Below are 17596 nucleotides of genomic sequence, written 5' to 3' on the forward strand. Positions count from 1 at the left end.
CTGTGCAAAGTATTGTAAATTTTTCTCCAACTTGGTTGTGATCATATGCCATTCTGTTTGAGAGTGTAGTGGCCTTCTGGTCCTTCCACGAAAAGCAGTACCGCATTGGCATTCCTTGCGCAGGCGGCCCGTTTCCAAGACAGGGGAGAAGCTGATGCGCTGGTGTCACAGCACACCACGGATGCCTGAACTAATCGGTCTGTCAAATGTACCCCGAAAGTCGTCTATGAAAGACATCATTTGGAAGCTGTCTGTCGTTATTCAACGTGCGAGAGTTGGCACCAGAGGTCCTGAATCATGTTTTGGAGCAGTTCGCACGTTAGTGGCTCATTCAATCAGCAACAGCAATGAAAGAAATGACACTCTCAGGGGAACCTCTGCACCTGTGCTTTCATAGCGTCGCTAGTATTAAGGTGCGCCCCGAGATCTAAGCCACGTTGGAACTGAAACGGAGGAATCGACAGCGAGGCTACAGAATGACATCGCATCCATTTGGTTTTCTTTAAATCACTGACGAGCAGGAAAATGTAAACTGGGAGGGCGAGTGGAGAAGTGAGGCAGTTGCAGCTCTGGTGAAATTCCTTCTTTGTGATTCACTCAGCATACAGAGACGTGTGAAGGTGACTCAGACGTGAGAGCTCTTCACATCGAGAACAAAAAGCACTCAAGAGCAGTTAGCACCTCTTCCGGAGAGGGGGGTGGGGTGAGCTAATTACCTTTTGACTTCTGTTACTATGTTCAGAAACTGTCTTTTAGATTGATGTGAACAGAAACTGCATTTCTAATAAGCACCGTGGAATTTAGCAAAATTTATTGAGTCGCTTCTCGTCGACTCAGTTGGTATCCATGTGGCTCATATCCAGCTGTGAACATCTCTGCAGCGAATTGCACGGTTAAGGCAAAAAGACAAGGAAAGTGGCATCTCGAACCGGCTCCGAAGTCAGAGCATCCTCACAATGTGATCTGTCGTTCTCGGATTGTAATGCAACCTCCGGTTTTAGGGTGGAGAACATTCTTTGGGACTCTAATTCTGCAAAACAGACACAGTGACTGAAACGATGCTGCGCGGTATGATGTGGAACACGGCCTGCTCAGCTTTGCGCATTTTCCCTGTAGTCCGGTGTGTTTCATGTTCCGTGTAAACGTGAAAGGTGTCCTGTTTCGATCAAAGGGTGAAATCATTTATCAAAGCAAGAATCGAAATTGCAGTAATGTCAAGCAGCTCATGGTAATTTGACCAAATCATAACCGATCGTATGTTCTCAAGCACTCACAGATACATTTGTAGCTGAAAAGAGTCTGAGAAGATAGACTCAGCTTATTTATCTGGATTGATGGGCTATCATTATCTGCTGCGAAATTGATATTGTAGACGGGCACATCCCAGCAGTTGTGCGTGTCAGAGAGGGATCATGGAACCCTTTTCACGTGACTTTGCATCTGTTGTTACGCAGCATCACAATTGGAAGTGCAAGAAAATGAGGGGCGCGGCTGGCTGGTAGTGTGGCCGAGCGGTCTAAGGCGCTGGGTTTAGACTCCAGTCTCGATAGAGGCGTGGGTTCGAATCCCACCGCTGCCATTTCTGCTGATCGTTTCCAACGACGCAGCTTGTTAAAATACTGTTTCGACTCCTGCTGCATTTCTGTTTAAAACCGAAAAAACATGTCTGTGCTTCCCGGGCAATTAACTGTGGTGTGGAAAAGTGCCGACTTTTCCGGTGTCTGTGCTGTCATGATCGTGCTCGCCTCCCGCGCGGAAAATCGCAAACAGCTCTGCTGTCCCAGACAAGTTGTGCGTTTACTGGAACCGAATGGAGGCTGTTATTTCATTGCTGCTGTGAAACAAAGTCCTGCGGGGGCTCGACTCGTCGTTATTTTGTTTTCTGCTAATGGGAAAATCGTTCCAATGAATTGCGATGTCACATGTTATTGAATTTCTCCCATTTCCTTTATTTCCGTCCTGGAGACATCGGAAGGGAAAGGTAATGTAATCGAGACTGTGATTGGTGAAATTCACTTTTTAATGGCCCATTCTTATTGTGTTCTTTCTTTCTCTCTTTTCAGCATTGTCTGGGAAGTGGTGGTGCACTCAGGCTCCAGTATGTTTGAAAGAGCAGTTTGGAATTGCCCTGTTGTTAGTTGTGAGATTACTTTATGGCTCATGCCCCCGGCCTGTCTCACATTTAGCATTCATGCTCGCTGTGTCTGAAAACGCATTTGGTTTGCCAGTTTTGTTTGTGTTCCGTGTTAAATGCTTTCTGTTTTGCGATTCGCTCAATACATTACGAATTAACAGGGTTTCTGAGGTAACTTCCAGCTGCAAAAATCCTCACCTGAGAATCTGGGAAAATTTCCCGCAGTATGGTCAGTCGGAGCAAAAGTAAGGAAGTCGTTCGTTTCTGCAGTGTTTCACAATGCGACTTGTCCCGTGAGCAGTCGAACAGACTAAATGATACTGCCACAGACTGCGACGGCAAGCTCCGCTAAAAAGTGATCCTTTACAGCCGGTGTAAGCAACACAATGTTATTGGCGCACACCGCGTGGAAACAGATACTTCGGTGTATCTCGTCCATGCTCACCACATAGCCATGATTAAACAAGTCCCATTAAACAACGAGCTATTGGAAACAGAAAAGTGAAAGGTAAAATGGCTTCAACGTTCAGTGCTGGATGCCACTGAGGCTCCGCAGAGGCGACTGCGGCTTGTTTCTGTAGTGTAGTGGTCATCACGTTCGCCTTACGCGCGAAAGGTCCCCAGTTCGAAACTGGGCAGAAACTGCTTTGTTCTTCAACTGCAGAATTTAACATGGACAAGAACGGAGCTTTCTTGATTGCTTTACCATCTGCAAACTGCCTTCGAATTTGCTTGAAAAAATCTGCTCTCGGAGTGAAATGCAATGCAACTCCATTTAATTACTGTGCAAAGTATTGTAAATTTTTCTCCAACTTGGTTGTGATCATATGCCATTCTGTTTGAGAGTGTAGTGGCCTTCTGGTCCTTCCACGAAAAGCAGTACCGCATTGGCATTCCTTGCGCAGGCGGCCCGTTTCCAAGACAGGGGAGAAGCTGATGCGCTGGTGTCACAGCACACCACGGATGCCTGAACTAATCGGTCTGTCAAATGTACCCCCAAAGTCGTCTATGAAAGACATCATTTGGAAGCTGTCTGTCGTTATTCAACGTGCGAGAGTTGGCACCAGAGGTCCTGAATCATGTTTTGGAGCAGTTCGCACGTTAGTGGCTCATTCAATCAGCAACAGCAATGAAAGAAATGACACTCTCAGGGGAACCTCTGCACCTGTGCTTTCATAGCGTCGCTAGTATTAAGGTGCGCCCCGAGATCTAAGCCACGTTGGAACTGAAACGGAGGAATCGACAGCGAGGCTACAGAATGACATCGCATCCATTTGGTTTTCTTTAAATCACTGACGAGCAGGAAAATGTAAACTGGGAGGGCGAGTGGAGAAGTGAGGCAGTTGCAGCTCTGGTGAAATTCCTTCTTTGTGATTCACTCAGCATACAGAGACGTGTGAAGGTGACTCAGACGTGAGAGCTCTTCACATCGAGAACAAAAAGCACTCAAGAGCAGTTAGCACCTCTTCCGGAGAGGGGGGTGGGGTGAGCTAATTACCTTTTGACTTCTGTTACTATGTTCAGAAACTGTCTTTTAGATTGATGTGAACAGAAACTGCATTTCTAATAAGCACCGTGGAATTTAGCAAAATTTATTGAGTCGCTTCTCGTCGACTCAGTTGGTATCCATGTGGCTCATATCCAGCTGTGAACATCTCTGCAGCGAATTGCACGGTTAAGGCAAAAAGACAAGGAAAGTGGCATCTCGAACCGGCTCCGAAGTCAGAGCATCCTCACAATGTGATCTGTCGTTCTCGGATTGTAATGCAACCTCCGGTTTTAGGGTGGAGAACATTCTTTGGGACTCTAATTCTGCAAAACAGACACAGTGACTGAAACGATGCTGCGCGGTATGATGTGGAACACGGCCTGCTCAGCTTTGTGCATTTTCCCTGTAGTCCGGTGTGTTTCATGTTCCGTGTAAACGTGAAAGGTGTCCTGTTTCGATCAAAGGGTGAAATCATTTAGCAAAGCAAGAATCGAAATTGCAGTAATGTCAAGCAGCTCATGGTAATTTGACCAAATCATAACCGATCGTATGTTCTCAAGCACTCACAGATACATTTGTAGCTGAAAAGAGTCTGAGAAGATAGACTCAGCTTATTTATCTGGATTGATGGGCTATCATTATCTGCTGCGAAATTGATATTGTAGACGGGCACATCCCAGCAGTTGTGCGTGTCAGAGAGGGATCATGGAACCCTTTTCACGTGACTTTGCATCTGTTGTTACGCAGCATCACAATTGGAAGTGCAAGAAAATGAGGGGCGCGGCTGGCTGGTAGTGTGGCCGAGCGGTCTAAGGCGCTGGGTTTAGACTCCAGTCTCGATAGAGGCGTGGGTTCGAATCCCACCGCTGCCATTTCTGCTGATCGTTTCCAACGACGCAGCTTGTTAAAATACTGTTTCGACTCCTGCTGCATTTCTGTTTAAAACCGAAAAAACATGTCTGTGCTTCCCGGGCAATTAACTGTGGTGTGGAAAAGTGCCGACTTTTCCGGTGTCTGTGCTGTCATGATCGTGCTCGCCTCCCGCGCGGAAAATCGCAAACAGCTCTGCTGTCCCAGACAAGTTGTGCGTTTACTGGAACCGAATGGAGGCTGTTATTTCATTGCTGCTGTGAAACAAAGTCCTGCGGGGGCTCGACTCGTCGTTATTTTGTTTTCTGCTAATGGGAAAATCGTTCCAATGAATTGCGATGTCACATGTTATTGAATTTCTCCCATTTCCTTTATTTCCGTCCTGGAGACATCGGAAGGGAAAGGTAATGTAATCGAGACTGTGATTGGTGAAATTCACTTTTTAATGGCCCATTCTTATTGTGTTCTTTCTTTCTCTCTTTTCAGCATTGTCTGGGAAGTGGTGGTGCACTCAGGCTCCAGTATGTTTGAAAGAGCAGTTTGGAATTGCCCTGTTGTTAGTTGTGAGATTACTTTATGGCTCATGCCCCCGGCCTGTCTCACATTTAGCATTCATGCTCGCTGTGTCTGAAAACGCATTTGGTTTGCCAGTTTTGTTTGTGTTCCGTGTTAAATGCTTTCTGTTTTGCGATTCGCTCAATACATTACGAATTAACAGGGTTTCTGAGGTAACTTCCAGCTGCAAAAATCCTCAACTGAGAATCTGGGAAAATTTCCCGCAGTATGGTCAGTCGGAGCAAAAGTAAGGAAGTCGTTCGTTTCTGCAGTGTTTCACAATGCGACTTGTCCCGTGAGCAGTCGAACAGACTAAATGATACTGCCACAGACTGCGACGGCAAGCTCCGCTAAAAAGTGATCCTTTACAGCCGGTGTAAGCAACACAATGTTATTGGCGCACACCGCGTGGAAACAGATACTTCGGTGTATCTCGTCCATGCTCACCACATAGCCATGATTAAACAAGTCCCATTAAACAACGAGCTATTGGAAACAGAAAAGTGAAAGGTAAAATGGCTTCAACGTTCAGTGCTGGATGCCACTGAGGCTCCGCAGAGGCGACTGCGGCTTGTTTCTGTAGTGTAGTGGTCATCACGTTCGCCTTACGCGCGAAAGGTCCCCAGTTCGAAACTGGCCAGAAACTGCTTTGTTCTTCAACTGCAGAATTTAACATGGACAAGAACGGAGCTTTCTTGATTGCTTTACCATCTGCAAACTGCCTTCGAATTTGCTTGAAAAAATCTGCTCTCGGAGTGAAATGCAATGCAACTCCATTTAATTACTGTGCAAAGTATTGTAAATTTTTCTCCAACTTGGTTGTGATCATATGCCATTCTGTTTGAGAGTGTAGTGGCCTTCTGGTCCTTCCACGAAAAGCAGTACCGCATTGGCATTCCTTGCGCAGGCGGCCCGTTTCCAAGACAGGGGAGAAGCTGATGCGCTGGTGTCACAGCACACCACGGATGCCTGAACTAATCGGTCTGTCAAATGTACCCCCAAAGTCGTCTATGAAAGACATCATTTGGAAGCTGTCTGTCGTTATTCAACGTGCGAGAGTTGGCACCAGAGGTCCTGAATCATGTTTTGGAGCAGTTCGCACGTTAGTGGCTCATTCAATCAGCAACAGCAATGAAAGAAATGACACTCTCAGGGGAACCTCTGCACCTGTGCTTTCATAGCGTCGCTAGTATTAAGGTGCGCCCCGAGATCTAAGCCACGTTGGAACTGAAACGGAGGAATCGACAGCGAGGCTACAGAATGACATCGCATCCATTTGGTTTTCTTTAAATCACTGACGAGCAGGAAAATGTAAACTGGGAGGGCGAGTGGAGAAGTGAGGCAGTTGCAGCTCTGGTGAAATTCCTTCTTTGTGATTCACTCAGCATACAGAGACGTGTGAAGGTGACTCAGACGTGAGAGCTCTTCACATCGAGAACAAAAAGCACTCAAGAGCAGTTAGCACCTCTTCCGGAGAGGGGGGTGGGGTGAGCTAATTACCTTTTGACTTCTGTTACTATGTTCAGAAACTGTCTTTTAGATTGATGTGAACAGAAACTGCATTTCTAATAAGCACCGTGGAATTTAGCAAAATTTATTGAGTCGCTTCTCGTCGACTCAGTTGGTATCCATGTGGCTCATATCCAGCTGTGAACATCTCTGCAGCGAATTGCACGGTTAAGGCAAAAAGACAAGGAAAGTGGCATCTCGAACCGGCTCCGAAGTCAGAGCATCCTCACAATGTGATCTGTCGTTCTCGGATTGTAATGCAACCTCCGGTTTTAGGGTGGAGAACATTCTTTGGGACTCTAATTCTGCAAAACAGACACAGTGACTGAAACGATGCTGCGCGGTATGATGTGGAACACGGCCTGCTCAGCTTTGTGCATTTTCCCTGTAGTCCGGTGTGTTTCATGTTCCGTGTAAACGTGAAAGGTGTCCTGTTTCGATCAAAGGGTGAAATCATTTAGCAAAGCAAGAATCGAAATTGCAGTAATGTCAAGCAGCTCATGGTAATTTGACCAAATCATAACCGATCGTATGTTCTCACGCACTCACAGATACATTTGTAGCTGAAAAGAGTCTGAGAAGATAGACTCAGCTTATTTATCTGGATTGATGGGCTATCATTATCTGCTGCGAAATTGATATTGTAGACGGGCACATCCCAGCAGTTGTGCGTGTCAGAGAGGGATCATGGAACCCTTTTCACGTGACTTTGCATCTGTTGTTACGCAGCATCACAATTGGAAGTGCAAGAAAATGAGGGGCGCGGCTGGCTGGTAGTGTGGCCGAGCGGTCTAAGGCGCTGGGTTTAGACTCCAGTCTCGATAGAGGCGTGGGTTCGAATCCCACCGCTGCCATTTCTGCTGATCGTTTCCAACGACGCAGCTTGTTAAAATACTGTTTCGACTCCTGCTGCATTTCTGTTTAAAACCGAAAAAACATGTCTGTGCTTCCCGGGCAATTAACTGTGGTGTGGAAAAGTGCCGACTTTTCCGGTGTCTGTGCTGTCATGATCGTGCTCGCCTCCCGCGCGGAAAATCGCAAACAGCTCTGCTGTCCCAGACAAGTTGTGCGTTTACTGGAACCGAATGGAGGCTGTTATTTCATTGCTGCTGTGAAACAAAGTCCTGCGGGGGCTCGACTCGTCGTTATTTTGTTTTCTGCTAATGGGAAAATCGTTCCAATGAATTGCGATGTCACATGTTATTGAATTTCTCCCATTTCCTTTATTTCCGTCCTGGAGACATCGGAAGGGAAAGGTAATGTAATCGAGACTGTGATTGGTGAAATTCACTTTTTAATGGCCCATTCTTATTGTGTTCTTTCTTTCTCTCTTTTCAGCATTGTCTGGGAAGTGGTGGTGCACTCAGGCTCCAGTATGTTTGAAAGAGCAGTTTGGAATTGCCCTGTTGTTAGTTGTGAGATTACTTTATGGCTCATGCCCCCGGCCTGTCTCACATTTAGCATTCATGCTCGCTGTGTCTGAAAACGCATTTGGTTTGCCAGTTTTGTTTGTGTTCCGTGTTAAATGCTTTCTGTTTTGCGATTCGCTCAATACATTACGAATTAACAGGGTTTCTGAGGTAACTTCCAGCTGCAAAAATCCTCACCTGAGAATCTGGGAAAATTTCCCGCAGTATGGTCAGTCGGAGCAAAAGTAAGGAAGTCGTTCGTTTCTGCAGTGTTTCACAATGCGACTTGTCCCGTGAGCAGTCGAACAGACTAAATGATACTGCCACAGACTGCGACGGCAAGCTCCGCTAAAAAGTGATCCTTTACAGCCGGTGTAAGCAACACAATGTTATTGGCGCACACCGCGTGGAAACAGATACTTCGGTGTATCTCGTCCATGCTCACCACATAGCCATGATTAAACAAGTCCCATTAAACAACGAGCTATTGGAAACAGAAAAGTGAAAGGTAAAATGGCTTCAACGTTCAGTGCTGGATGCCACTGAGGCTCCGCAGAGGCGACTGCGGCTTGTTTCTGTAGTGTAGTGGTCATCACGTTCGCCTTACGCGCGAAAGGTCCCCAGTTCGAAACTGGCCAGAAACTGCTTTGTTCTTCAACTGCAGAATTTAACATGGACAAGAACGGAGCTTTCTTGATTGCTTTACCATCTGCAAACTGCCTTCGAATTTGCTTGAAAAAATCTGCTCTCGGAGTGAAATGCAATGCAACTCCATTTAATTACTGTGCAAAGTATTGTAAATTTTTCTCCAACTTGGTTGTGATCATATGCCATTCTGTTTGAGAGTGTAGTGGCCTTCTGGTCCTTCCACGAAAAGCAGTACCGCATTGGCATTCCTTGCGCAGGCGGCCCGTTTCCAAGACAGGGGAGAAGCTGATGCGCTGGTGTCACAGCACACCACGGATGCCTGAACTAATCGGTCTGTCAAATGTACCCCCAAAGTCGTCTATGAAAGACATCATTTGGAAGCTGTCTGTCGTTATTCAACGTGCGAGAGTTGGCACCAGAGGTCCTGAATCATGTTTTGGAGCAGTTCGCACGTTAGTGGCTCATTCAATCAGCAACAGCAATGAAAGAAATGACACTCTCAGGGGAACCTCTGCACCTGTGCTTTCATAGCGTCGCTAGTATTAAGGTGCGCCCCGAGATCTAAGCCACGTTGGAACTGAAACGGAGGAATCGACAGCGAGGCTACAGAATGACATCGCATCCATTTGGTTTTCTTTAAATCACTGACGAGCAGGAAAATGTAAACTGGGAGGGCGAGTGGAGAAGTGAGGCAGTTGCAGCTCTGGTGAAATTCCTTCTTTGTGATTCACTCAGCATACAGAGACGTGTGAAGGTGACTCAGACGTGAGAGCTCTTCACATCGAGAACAAAAAGCACTCAAGAGCAGTTAGCACCTCTTCCGGAGAGGGGGGTGGGGTGAGCTAATTACCTTTTGACTTCTGTTACTATGTTCAGAAACTGTCTTTTAGATTGATGTGAACAGAAACTGCATTTCTAATAAGCACCGTGGAATTTAGCAAAATTTATTGAGTCGCTTCTCGTCGACTCAGTTGGTATCCATGTGGCTCATATCCAGCTGTGAACATCTCTGCAGCGAATTGCACGGTTAAGGCAAAAAGACAAGGAAAGTGGCATCTCGAACCGGCTCCGAAGTCAGAGCATCCTCACAATGTGATCTGTCGTTCTCGGATTGTAATGCAACCTCCGGTTTTAGGGTGGAGAACATTCTTTGGGACTCTAATTCTGCAAAACAGACACAGTGACTGAAACGATGCTGCGCGGTATGATGTGGAACACGGCCTGCTCAGCTTTGCGCATTTTCCCTGTAGTCCGGTGTGTTTCATGTTCCGTGTAAACGTGAAAGGTGTCCTGTTTCGATCAAAGGGTGAAATCATTTATCAAAGCAAGAATCGAAATTGCAGTAATGTCAAGCAGCTCATGGTAATTTGACCAAATCATAACCGATCGTATGTTCTCAAGCACTCACAGATACATTTGTAGCTGAAAAGAGTCTGAGAAGATAGACTCAGCTTATTTATCTGGATTGATGGGCTATCATTATCTGCTGCGAAATTGATATTGTAGACGGGCACATCCCAGCAGTTGTGCGTGTCAGAGAGGGATCATGGAACCCTTTTCACGTGACTTTGCATCTGTTGTTACGCAGCATCACAATTGGAAGTGCAAGAAAATGAGGGGCGCGGCTGGCTGGTAGTGTGGCCGAGCGGTCTAAGGCGCTGGGTTTAGACTCCAGTCTCGATAGAGGCGTGGGTTCGAATCCCACCGCTGCCATTTCTGCTGATCGTTTCCAACGACGCAGCTTGTTAAAATACTGTTTCGACTCCTGCTGCATTTCTGTTTAAAACCGAAAAAACATGTCTGTGCTTCCCGGGCAATTAACTGTGGTGTGGAAAAGTGCCGACTTTTCCGGTGTCTGTGCTGTCATGATCGTGCTCGCCTCCCGCGCGGAAAATCGCAAACAGCTCTGCTGTCCCAGACAAGTTGTGCGTTTACTGGAACCGAATGGAGGCTGTTATTTCATTGCTGCTGTGAAACAAAGTCCTGCGGGGGCTCGACTCGTCGTTATTTTGTTTTCTGCTAATGGGAAAATCGTTCCAATGAATTGCGATGTCACATGTTATTGAATTTCTCCCATTTCCTTTATTTCCGTCCTGGAGACATCGGAAGGGAAAGGTAATGTAATCGAGACTGTGATTGGTGAAATTCACTTTTTAATGGCCCATTCTTATTGTGTTCTTTCTTTCTCTCTTTTCAGCATTGTCTGGGAAGTGGTGGTGCACTCAGGCTCCAGTATGTTTGAAAGAGCAGTTTGGAATTGCCCTGTTGTTAGTTGTGAGATTACTTTATGGCTCATGCCCCCGGCCTGTCTCACATTTAGCATTCATGCTCGCTGTGTCTGAAAACGCATTTGGTTTGCCAGTTTTGTTTGTGTTCCGTGTTAAATACTTTCTGTTTTGCGATTCGCTCAATACATTACGAATTAACAGGGTTTCTGAGGTAACTTCCAGCTGCAAAAATCCTCACCTGAGAATCTGGGAAAATTTCCCGCAGTATGGTCAGTCGGAGCAAAAGTAAGGAAGTCGTTCGTTTCTGCAGTGTTTCACAATGCGACTTGTCCCGTGAGCAGTCGAACAGACTAAATGATACTGCCACAGACTGCGACGGCAAGCTCCGCTAAAAAGTGATCCTTTACAGCCGGTGTAAGCAACACAATGTTATTGGCGCACACCGCGTGGAAACAGATACTTCGGTGTATCTCGTCCATGCTCACCACATAGCCATGATTAAACAAGTCCCATTAAACAACGAGCTATTGGAAACAGAAAAGTGAAAGGTAAAATGGCTTCAACGTTCAGTGCTGGATGCCACTGAGGCTCCGCAGAGGCGACTGCGGCTTGTTTCTGTAGTGTAGTGGTCATCACGTTCGCCTTACGCGCGAAAGGTCCCCAGTTCGAAACTGGGCAGAAACTGCTTTGTTCTTCAACTGCAGAATTTAACATGGACAAGAACGGAGCTTTCTTGATTGCTTTACCATCTGCAAACTGCCTTCGAATTTGCTTGAAAAAATCTGCTCTCGGAGTGAAATGCAATGCAACTCCATTTAATTACTGTGCAAAGTATTGTAAATTTTTCTCCAACTTGGTTGTGATCATATGCCATTCTGTTTGAGAGTGTAGTGGCCTTCTGGTCCTTCCACGAAAAGCAGTACCGCATTGGCATTCCTTGCGCAGGCGGCCCGTTTCCAAGACAGGGGAGAAGCTGATGCGCTGGTGTCACAGCACACCACGGATGCCTGAACTAATCGGTCTGTCAAATGTACCCCCAAAGTCGTCTATGAAAGACATCATTTGGAAGCTGTCTGTCGTTATTCAACGTGCGAGAGTTGGCACCAGAGGTCCTGAATCATGTTTTGGAGCAGTTCGCACGTTAGTGGCTCATTCAATCAGCAACAGCAATGAAAGAAATGACACTCTCAGGGGAACCTCTGCACCTGTGCTTTCATAGCGTCGCTAGTATTAAGGTGCGCCCCGAGATCTAAGCCACGTTGGAACTGAAACGGAGGAATCGACAGCGAGGCTACAGAATGACATCGCATCCATTTGGTTTTCTTTAAATCACTGACGAGCAGGAAAATGTAAACTGGGAGGGCGAGTGGAGAAGTGAGGCAGTTGCAGCTCTGGTGAAATTCCTTCTTTGTGATTCACTCAGCATACAGAGACGTGTGAAGGTGACTCAGACGTGAGAGCTCTTCACATCGAGAACAAAAAGCACTCAAGAGCAGTTAGCACCTCTTCCGGAGAGGGGGGTGGGGTGAGCTAATTACCTTTTGACTTCTGTTACTATGTTCAGAAACTGTCTTTTAGATTGATGTGAACAGAAACTGCATTTCTAATAAGCACCGTGGAATTTAGCAAAATTTATTGAGTCGCTTCTCGTCGACTCAGTTGGTATCCATGTGGCTCATATCCAGCTGTGAACATCTCTGCAGCGAATTGCACGGTTAAGGCAAAAAGACAAGGAAAGTGGCATCTCGAACCGGCTCCGAAGTCAGAGCATCCTCACAATGTGATCTGTCGTTCTCGGATTGTAATGCAACCTCCGGTTTTAGGGTGGAGAACATTCTTTGGGACTCTAATTCTGCAAAACAGACACAGTGACTGAAACGATGCTGGGCGGTATGATGTGGAACACGGCCTGCTCAGCTTTGTGCATTTTCCCTGTAGTCCGGTGTGTTTCATGTTCCGTGTAAACGTGAAAGGTGTCCTGTTTCGATCAAAGGGTGAAATCATTTATCAAAGCAAGAATCGAAATTGCAGTAATGTCAAGCAGCTCATGGTAATTTGACCAAATCATAACCGATCGTATGTTCTCACGCACTCACAGATACATTTGTAGCTGAAAAGAGTCTGAGAAGATAGACTCAGCTTATTTATCTGGATTGATGGGCTATCATTATCTGCTGCGAAATTGATATTGTAGACGGGCACATCCCAGCAGTTGTGCGTGTCAGAGAGGGATCATGGAACCCTTTTCACGTGACTTTGCATCTGTTGTTACGCAGCATCACAATTGGAAGTGCAAGAAAATGAGGGGCGCGGCTGGCTGGTAGTGTGGCCGAGCGGTCTAAGGCGCTGGGTTTAGACTCCAGTCTCGATAGAGGCGTGGGTTCGAATCCCACCGCTGCCATTTCTGCTGATCGTTTCCAACGACGCAGCTTGTTAAAATACTGTTTCGACTCCTGCTGCATTTCTGTTTAAAACCGAAAAAACATGTCTGTGCTTCCCGGGCAATTAACTGTGGTGTGGAAAAGTGCCGACTTTTCCGGTGTCTGTGCTGTCATGATCGTGCTCGCCTCCCGCGCGGAAAATCGCAAACAGCTCTGCTGTCCCAGACAAGTTGTGCGTTTACTGGAACCGAATGGAGGCTGTTATTTCATTGCTGCTGTGAAACAAAGTCCTGCGGGGGCTCGACTCGTCGTTATTTTGTTTTCTGCTAATGGGAAAATCGTTCCAATGAATTGCGATGTCACATGTTATTGAATTTCTCCCATTTCCTTTATTTCCGTCCTGGAGACATCGGAAGGGAAAGGTAATGTAATCGAGACTGTGATTGGTGAAATTCACTTTTTAATGGCCCATTCTTATTGTGTTCTTTCTTTCTCTCTTTTCAGCATTGTCTGGGAAGTGGTGGTGCACTCAGGCTCCAGTATGTTTGAAAGAGCAGTTTGGAATTGCCCTGTTGTTAGTTGTGAGATTACTTTATGGCTCATGCCCCCGGCCTGTCTCACATTTAGCATTCATGCTCGCTGTGTCTGAAAACGCATTTGGTTTGCCAGTTTTGTTTGTGTTCCGTGTTAAATGCTTTCTGTTTTGCGATTCGCTCAATACATTACGAATTAACAGGGTTTCTGAGGTAACTTCCAGCTGCAAAAATCCTCAACTGAGAATCTGGGAAAATTTCCCGCAGTATGGTCAGTCGGAGCAAAAGTAAGGAAGTCGTTCGTTTCTGCAGTGTTTCACAATGCGACTTGTCCCGTGAGCAGTCGAACAGACTAAATGATACTGCCACAGACTGCGACGGCAAGCTCCGCTAAAAAGTGATCCTTTACAGCCGGTGTAAGCAACACAATGTTATTGGCGCACACCGCGTGGAAACAGATACTTCGGTGTATCTCGTCCATGCTCACCACATAGCCATGATTAAACAAGTCCCATTAAACAACGAGCTATTGGAAACAGAAAAGTGAAAGGTAAAATGGCTTCAACGTTCAGTGCTGGATGCCACTGAGGCTCCGCAGAGGCGACTGCGGCTTGTTTCTGTAGTGTAGTGGTCATCACGTTCGCCTTACGCGCGAAAGGTCCCCAGTTCGAAACTGGCCAGAAACTGCTTTGTTCTTCAACTGCAGAATTTAACATGGACAAGAACGGAGCTTTCTTGATTGCTTTACCATCTGCAAACTGCCTTCGAATTTGCTTGAAAAAATCTGCTCTCGGAGTGAAATGCAATGCAACTCCATTTAATTACTGTGCAAAGTATTGTAAATTTTTCTCCAACTTGGTTGTGATCATATGCCATTCTGTTTGAGAGTGTAGTGGCCTTCTGGTCCTTCCACGAAAAGCAGTACCGCATTGGCATTCCTTGCGCAGGCGGCCCGTTTCCAAGACAGGGGAGAAGCTGATGCGCTGGTGTCACAGCACACCACGGATGCCTGAACTAATCGGTCTGTCAAATGTACCCCCAAAGTCGTCTATGAAAGACATCATTTGGAAGCTGTCTGTCGTTATTCAACGTGCGAGAGTTGGCACCAGAGGTCCTGAATCATGTTTTGGAGCAGTTCGCACGTTAGTGGCTCATTCAATCAGCAACAGCAATGAAAGAAATGACACTCTCAGGGGAACCTCTGCACCTGTGCTTTCATAGCGTCGCTAGTATTAAGGTGCGCCCCGAGATCTAAGCCACGTTGGAACTGAAACGGAGGAATCGACAGCGAGGCTACAGAATGACATCGCATCCATTTGGTTTTCTTTAAATCACTGACGAGCAGGAAAATGTAAACTGGGAGGGCGAGTGGAGAAGTGAGGCAGTTGCAGCTCTGGTGAAATTCCTTCTTTGTGATTCACTCAGCATACAGAGACGTGTGAAGGTGACTCAGACGTGAGAGCTCTTCACATCGAGAACAAAAAGCACTCAAGAGCAGTTAGCACCTCTTCCGGAGAGGGGGGTGGGGTGAGCTAATTACCTTTTGACTTCTGTTACTATGTTCAGAAACTGTCTTTTAGATTGATGTGAACAGAAACTGCATTTCTAATAAGCACCGTGGAATTTAGCAAAATTTATTGAGTCGCTTCTCGTCGACTCAGTTGGTATCCATGTGGCTCATATCCAGCTGTGAACATCTCTGCAGCGAATTGCACGGTTAAGGCAAAAAGACAAGGAAAGTGGCATCTCGAACCGGCTCCGAAGTCAGAGCATCCTCACAATGTGATCTGTCGTTCTCGGATTGTAATGCAACCTCCGGTTTTAGGGTGGAGAACATTCTTTGGGACTCTAATTCTGCAAAACAGACACAGTGACTGAAACGATGCTGCGCGGTATGATGTGGAACACGGCCTGCTCAGCTTTGTGCATTTTCCCTGTAGTCCGGTGTGTTTCATGTTCCGTGTAAACGTGAAAGGTGTCCTGTTTCGATCAAAGGGTGAAATCATTTAGCAAAGCAAGAATCGAAATTGCAGTAATGTCAAGCAGCTCATGGTAATTTGACCAAATCATAACCGATCGTATGTTCTCACGCACTCACAGATACATTTGTAGCTGAAAAGAGTCTGAGAAGATAGACTCAGCTTATTTATCTGGATTGATGGGCTATCATTATCTGCTGCGAAATTGATATTGTAGACGGGCACATCCCAGCAGTTGTGCGTGTCAGAGAGGGATCATGGAACCCTTTTCACGTGACTTTGCATCTGTTGTTACGCAGCATCACAATTGGAAGTGCAAGAAAATGAGGGGCGCGGCTGGCTGGTAGTGTGGCCGAGCGGTCTAAGGCGCTGGGTTTAGACTCCAGTCTCGATAGAGGCGTGGGTTCGAATCCCACCGCTGCCATTTCTGCTGATCGTTTCCAACGACGCAGCTTGTTAAAATACTGTTTCGACTCCTGCTGCATTTCTGTTTAAAACCGAAAAAACATGTCTGTGCTTCCCGGGCAATTAACTGTGGTGTGGAAAAGTGCCGACTTTTCCGGTGTCTGTGCTGTCATGATCGTGCTCGCCTCCCGCGCGGAAAATCGCAAACAGCTCTGCTGTCCCAGACAAGTTGTGCGTTTACTGGAACCGAATGGAGGCTGTTATTTCATTGCTGCTGTGAAACAAAGTCCTGCGGGGGCTCGACTCGTCGTTATTTTGTTTTCTGCTAATGGGAAAATCGTTCCAATGAATTGCGATGTCACATGTTATTGAATTTCTCCCATTTCCTTTATTTCCGTCCTGGAGACATCGGAAGGGAAAGGTAATGTAATCGAGACTGTGATTGGTGAAATTCACTTTTTAATGGCCCATTCTTATTGTGTTCTTTCTTTCTCTCTTTTCAGCATTGTCTGGGAAGTGGTGGTGCACTCAGGCTCCAGTATGTTTGAAAGAGCAGTTTGGAATTGCCCTGTTGTTAGTTGTGAGATTACTTTATGGCTCATGCCCCCGGCCTGTCTCACATTTAGCATTCATGCTCGCTGTGTCTGAAAACGCATTTGGTTTGCCAGTTTTGTTTGTGTTCCGTGTTAAATGCTTTCTGTTTTGCGATTCGCTCAATACATTACGAATTAACAGGGTTTCTGAGGTAACTTCCAGCTGCAAAAATCCTCAACTGAGAATCTGGGAAAATTTCCCGCAGTATGGTCAGTCGGAGCAAAAGTAAGGAAGTCGTTCGTTTCTGCAGTGTTTCACAATGCGACTTGTCCCGTGAGCAGTCGAACAGACTAAATGATACTGCCACAGACTGCGACGGCAAGCTCCGCTAAAAAGTGATCCTTTACAGCCGGTGTAAGCAACACAATGTTATTGGCGCACACCGCGTGGAAACAGATACTTCGGTGTATCTCGTCCATGCTCACCACATAGCCATGATTAAACAAGTCCCATTAAACAACGAGCTATTGGAAACAGAAAAGTGAAAGGTAAAATGGCTTCAACGTTCAGTGCTGGATGCCACTGAGGCTCCGCAGAGGCGACTGCGGCTTGTTTCTGTAGTGTAGTGGTCATCACGTTCGCCTTACGCGCGAAAGGTCCCCAGTTCGAAACTGGGCAGAAACTGCTTTGTTCTTCAACTGCAGAATTTAACATGGACAAGAACGGAGCTTTCTTGATTGCTTTACCATCTGCAAACTGCCTTCGAATTTGCTTGAAAAAATCTGCTCTCGGAGTGAAATGCAATGCAACTCCATTTAATTACTGTGCAAAGTATTGTAAATTTTTCTCCAACTTGGTTGTGATCATATGCCATTCTGTTTGAGAGTGTAGTGGCCTTCTGGTCCTTCCACGAAAAGCAGTA

At 46.3% G+C, this 17596-nt stretch overlaps 9 non-coding genes across 9 annotated transcripts; all 9 read left to right on the plus strand.

The window, feature by feature from the left end:
* The first annotated feature begins 1497 nt into the window (after positions 1–1497).
* On the plus strand, positions 1498–1579 carry trnal-uag (transfer RNA leucine (anticodon UAG)). Its single transcript has one exon. It is a non-coding gene; the product is annotated as a tRNA-Leu (tRNA).
* A 1126-nt stretch (positions 1580–2705) lies between these two features.
* trnav-uac (transfer RNA valine (anticodon UAC)) lies at positions 2706–2778 on the plus strand. Its single transcript has one exon. It is a non-coding gene; the product is annotated as a tRNA-Val (tRNA).
* Positions 2779–4413: 1635 nt separating this feature from the next.
* trnal-uag (transfer RNA leucine (anticodon UAG)) lies at positions 4414–4495 on the plus strand. The gene has a single exon. It is a non-coding gene; the product is annotated as a tRNA-Leu (tRNA).
* Positions 4496–7329: 2834 nt separating this feature from the next.
* On the plus strand, positions 7330–7411 carry trnal-uag (transfer RNA leucine (anticodon UAG)). The gene has a single exon. It is a non-coding gene; the product is annotated as a tRNA-Leu (tRNA).
* A 2834-nt stretch (positions 7412–10245) lies between these two features.
* On the plus strand, positions 10246–10327 carry trnal-uag (transfer RNA leucine (anticodon UAG)). Its single transcript has one exon. It is a non-coding gene; the product is annotated as a tRNA-Leu (tRNA).
* A 1126-nt stretch (positions 10328–11453) lies between these two features.
* On the plus strand, positions 11454–11526 carry trnav-uac (transfer RNA valine (anticodon UAC)). Its single transcript has one exon. It is a non-coding gene; the product is annotated as a tRNA-Val (tRNA).
* A 1635-nt stretch (positions 11527–13161) lies between these two features.
* On the plus strand, positions 13162–13243 carry trnal-uag (transfer RNA leucine (anticodon UAG)). Its single transcript has one exon. It is a non-coding gene; the product is annotated as a tRNA-Leu (tRNA).
* A 2834-nt stretch (positions 13244–16077) lies between these two features.
* Positions 16078–16159, plus strand: trnal-uag (transfer RNA leucine (anticodon UAG)). Its single transcript has one exon. It is a non-coding gene; the product is annotated as a tRNA-Leu (tRNA).
* A 1126-nt stretch (positions 16160–17285) lies between these two features.
* Positions 17286–17358, plus strand: trnav-uac (transfer RNA valine (anticodon UAC)). Its single transcript has one exon. It is a non-coding gene; the product is annotated as a tRNA-Val (tRNA).
* Positions 17359–17596: the final 238 nt, after the last annotated feature.

The sequence above is a fragment of the Chiloscyllium plagiosum genome, unplaced genomic scaffold, assembly GCF_037043375.1.
Source record: "Chiloscyllium plagiosum isolate Xiang-an unplaced genomic scaffold, Cpla_swu_hap1 HiC_scaffold_21, whole genome shotgun sequence".
In the NCBI taxonomy this organism is placed as follows: domain Eukaryota; kingdom Metazoa; phylum Chordata; class Chondrichthyes; order Orectolobiformes; family Hemiscylliidae; genus Chiloscyllium; species Chiloscyllium plagiosum.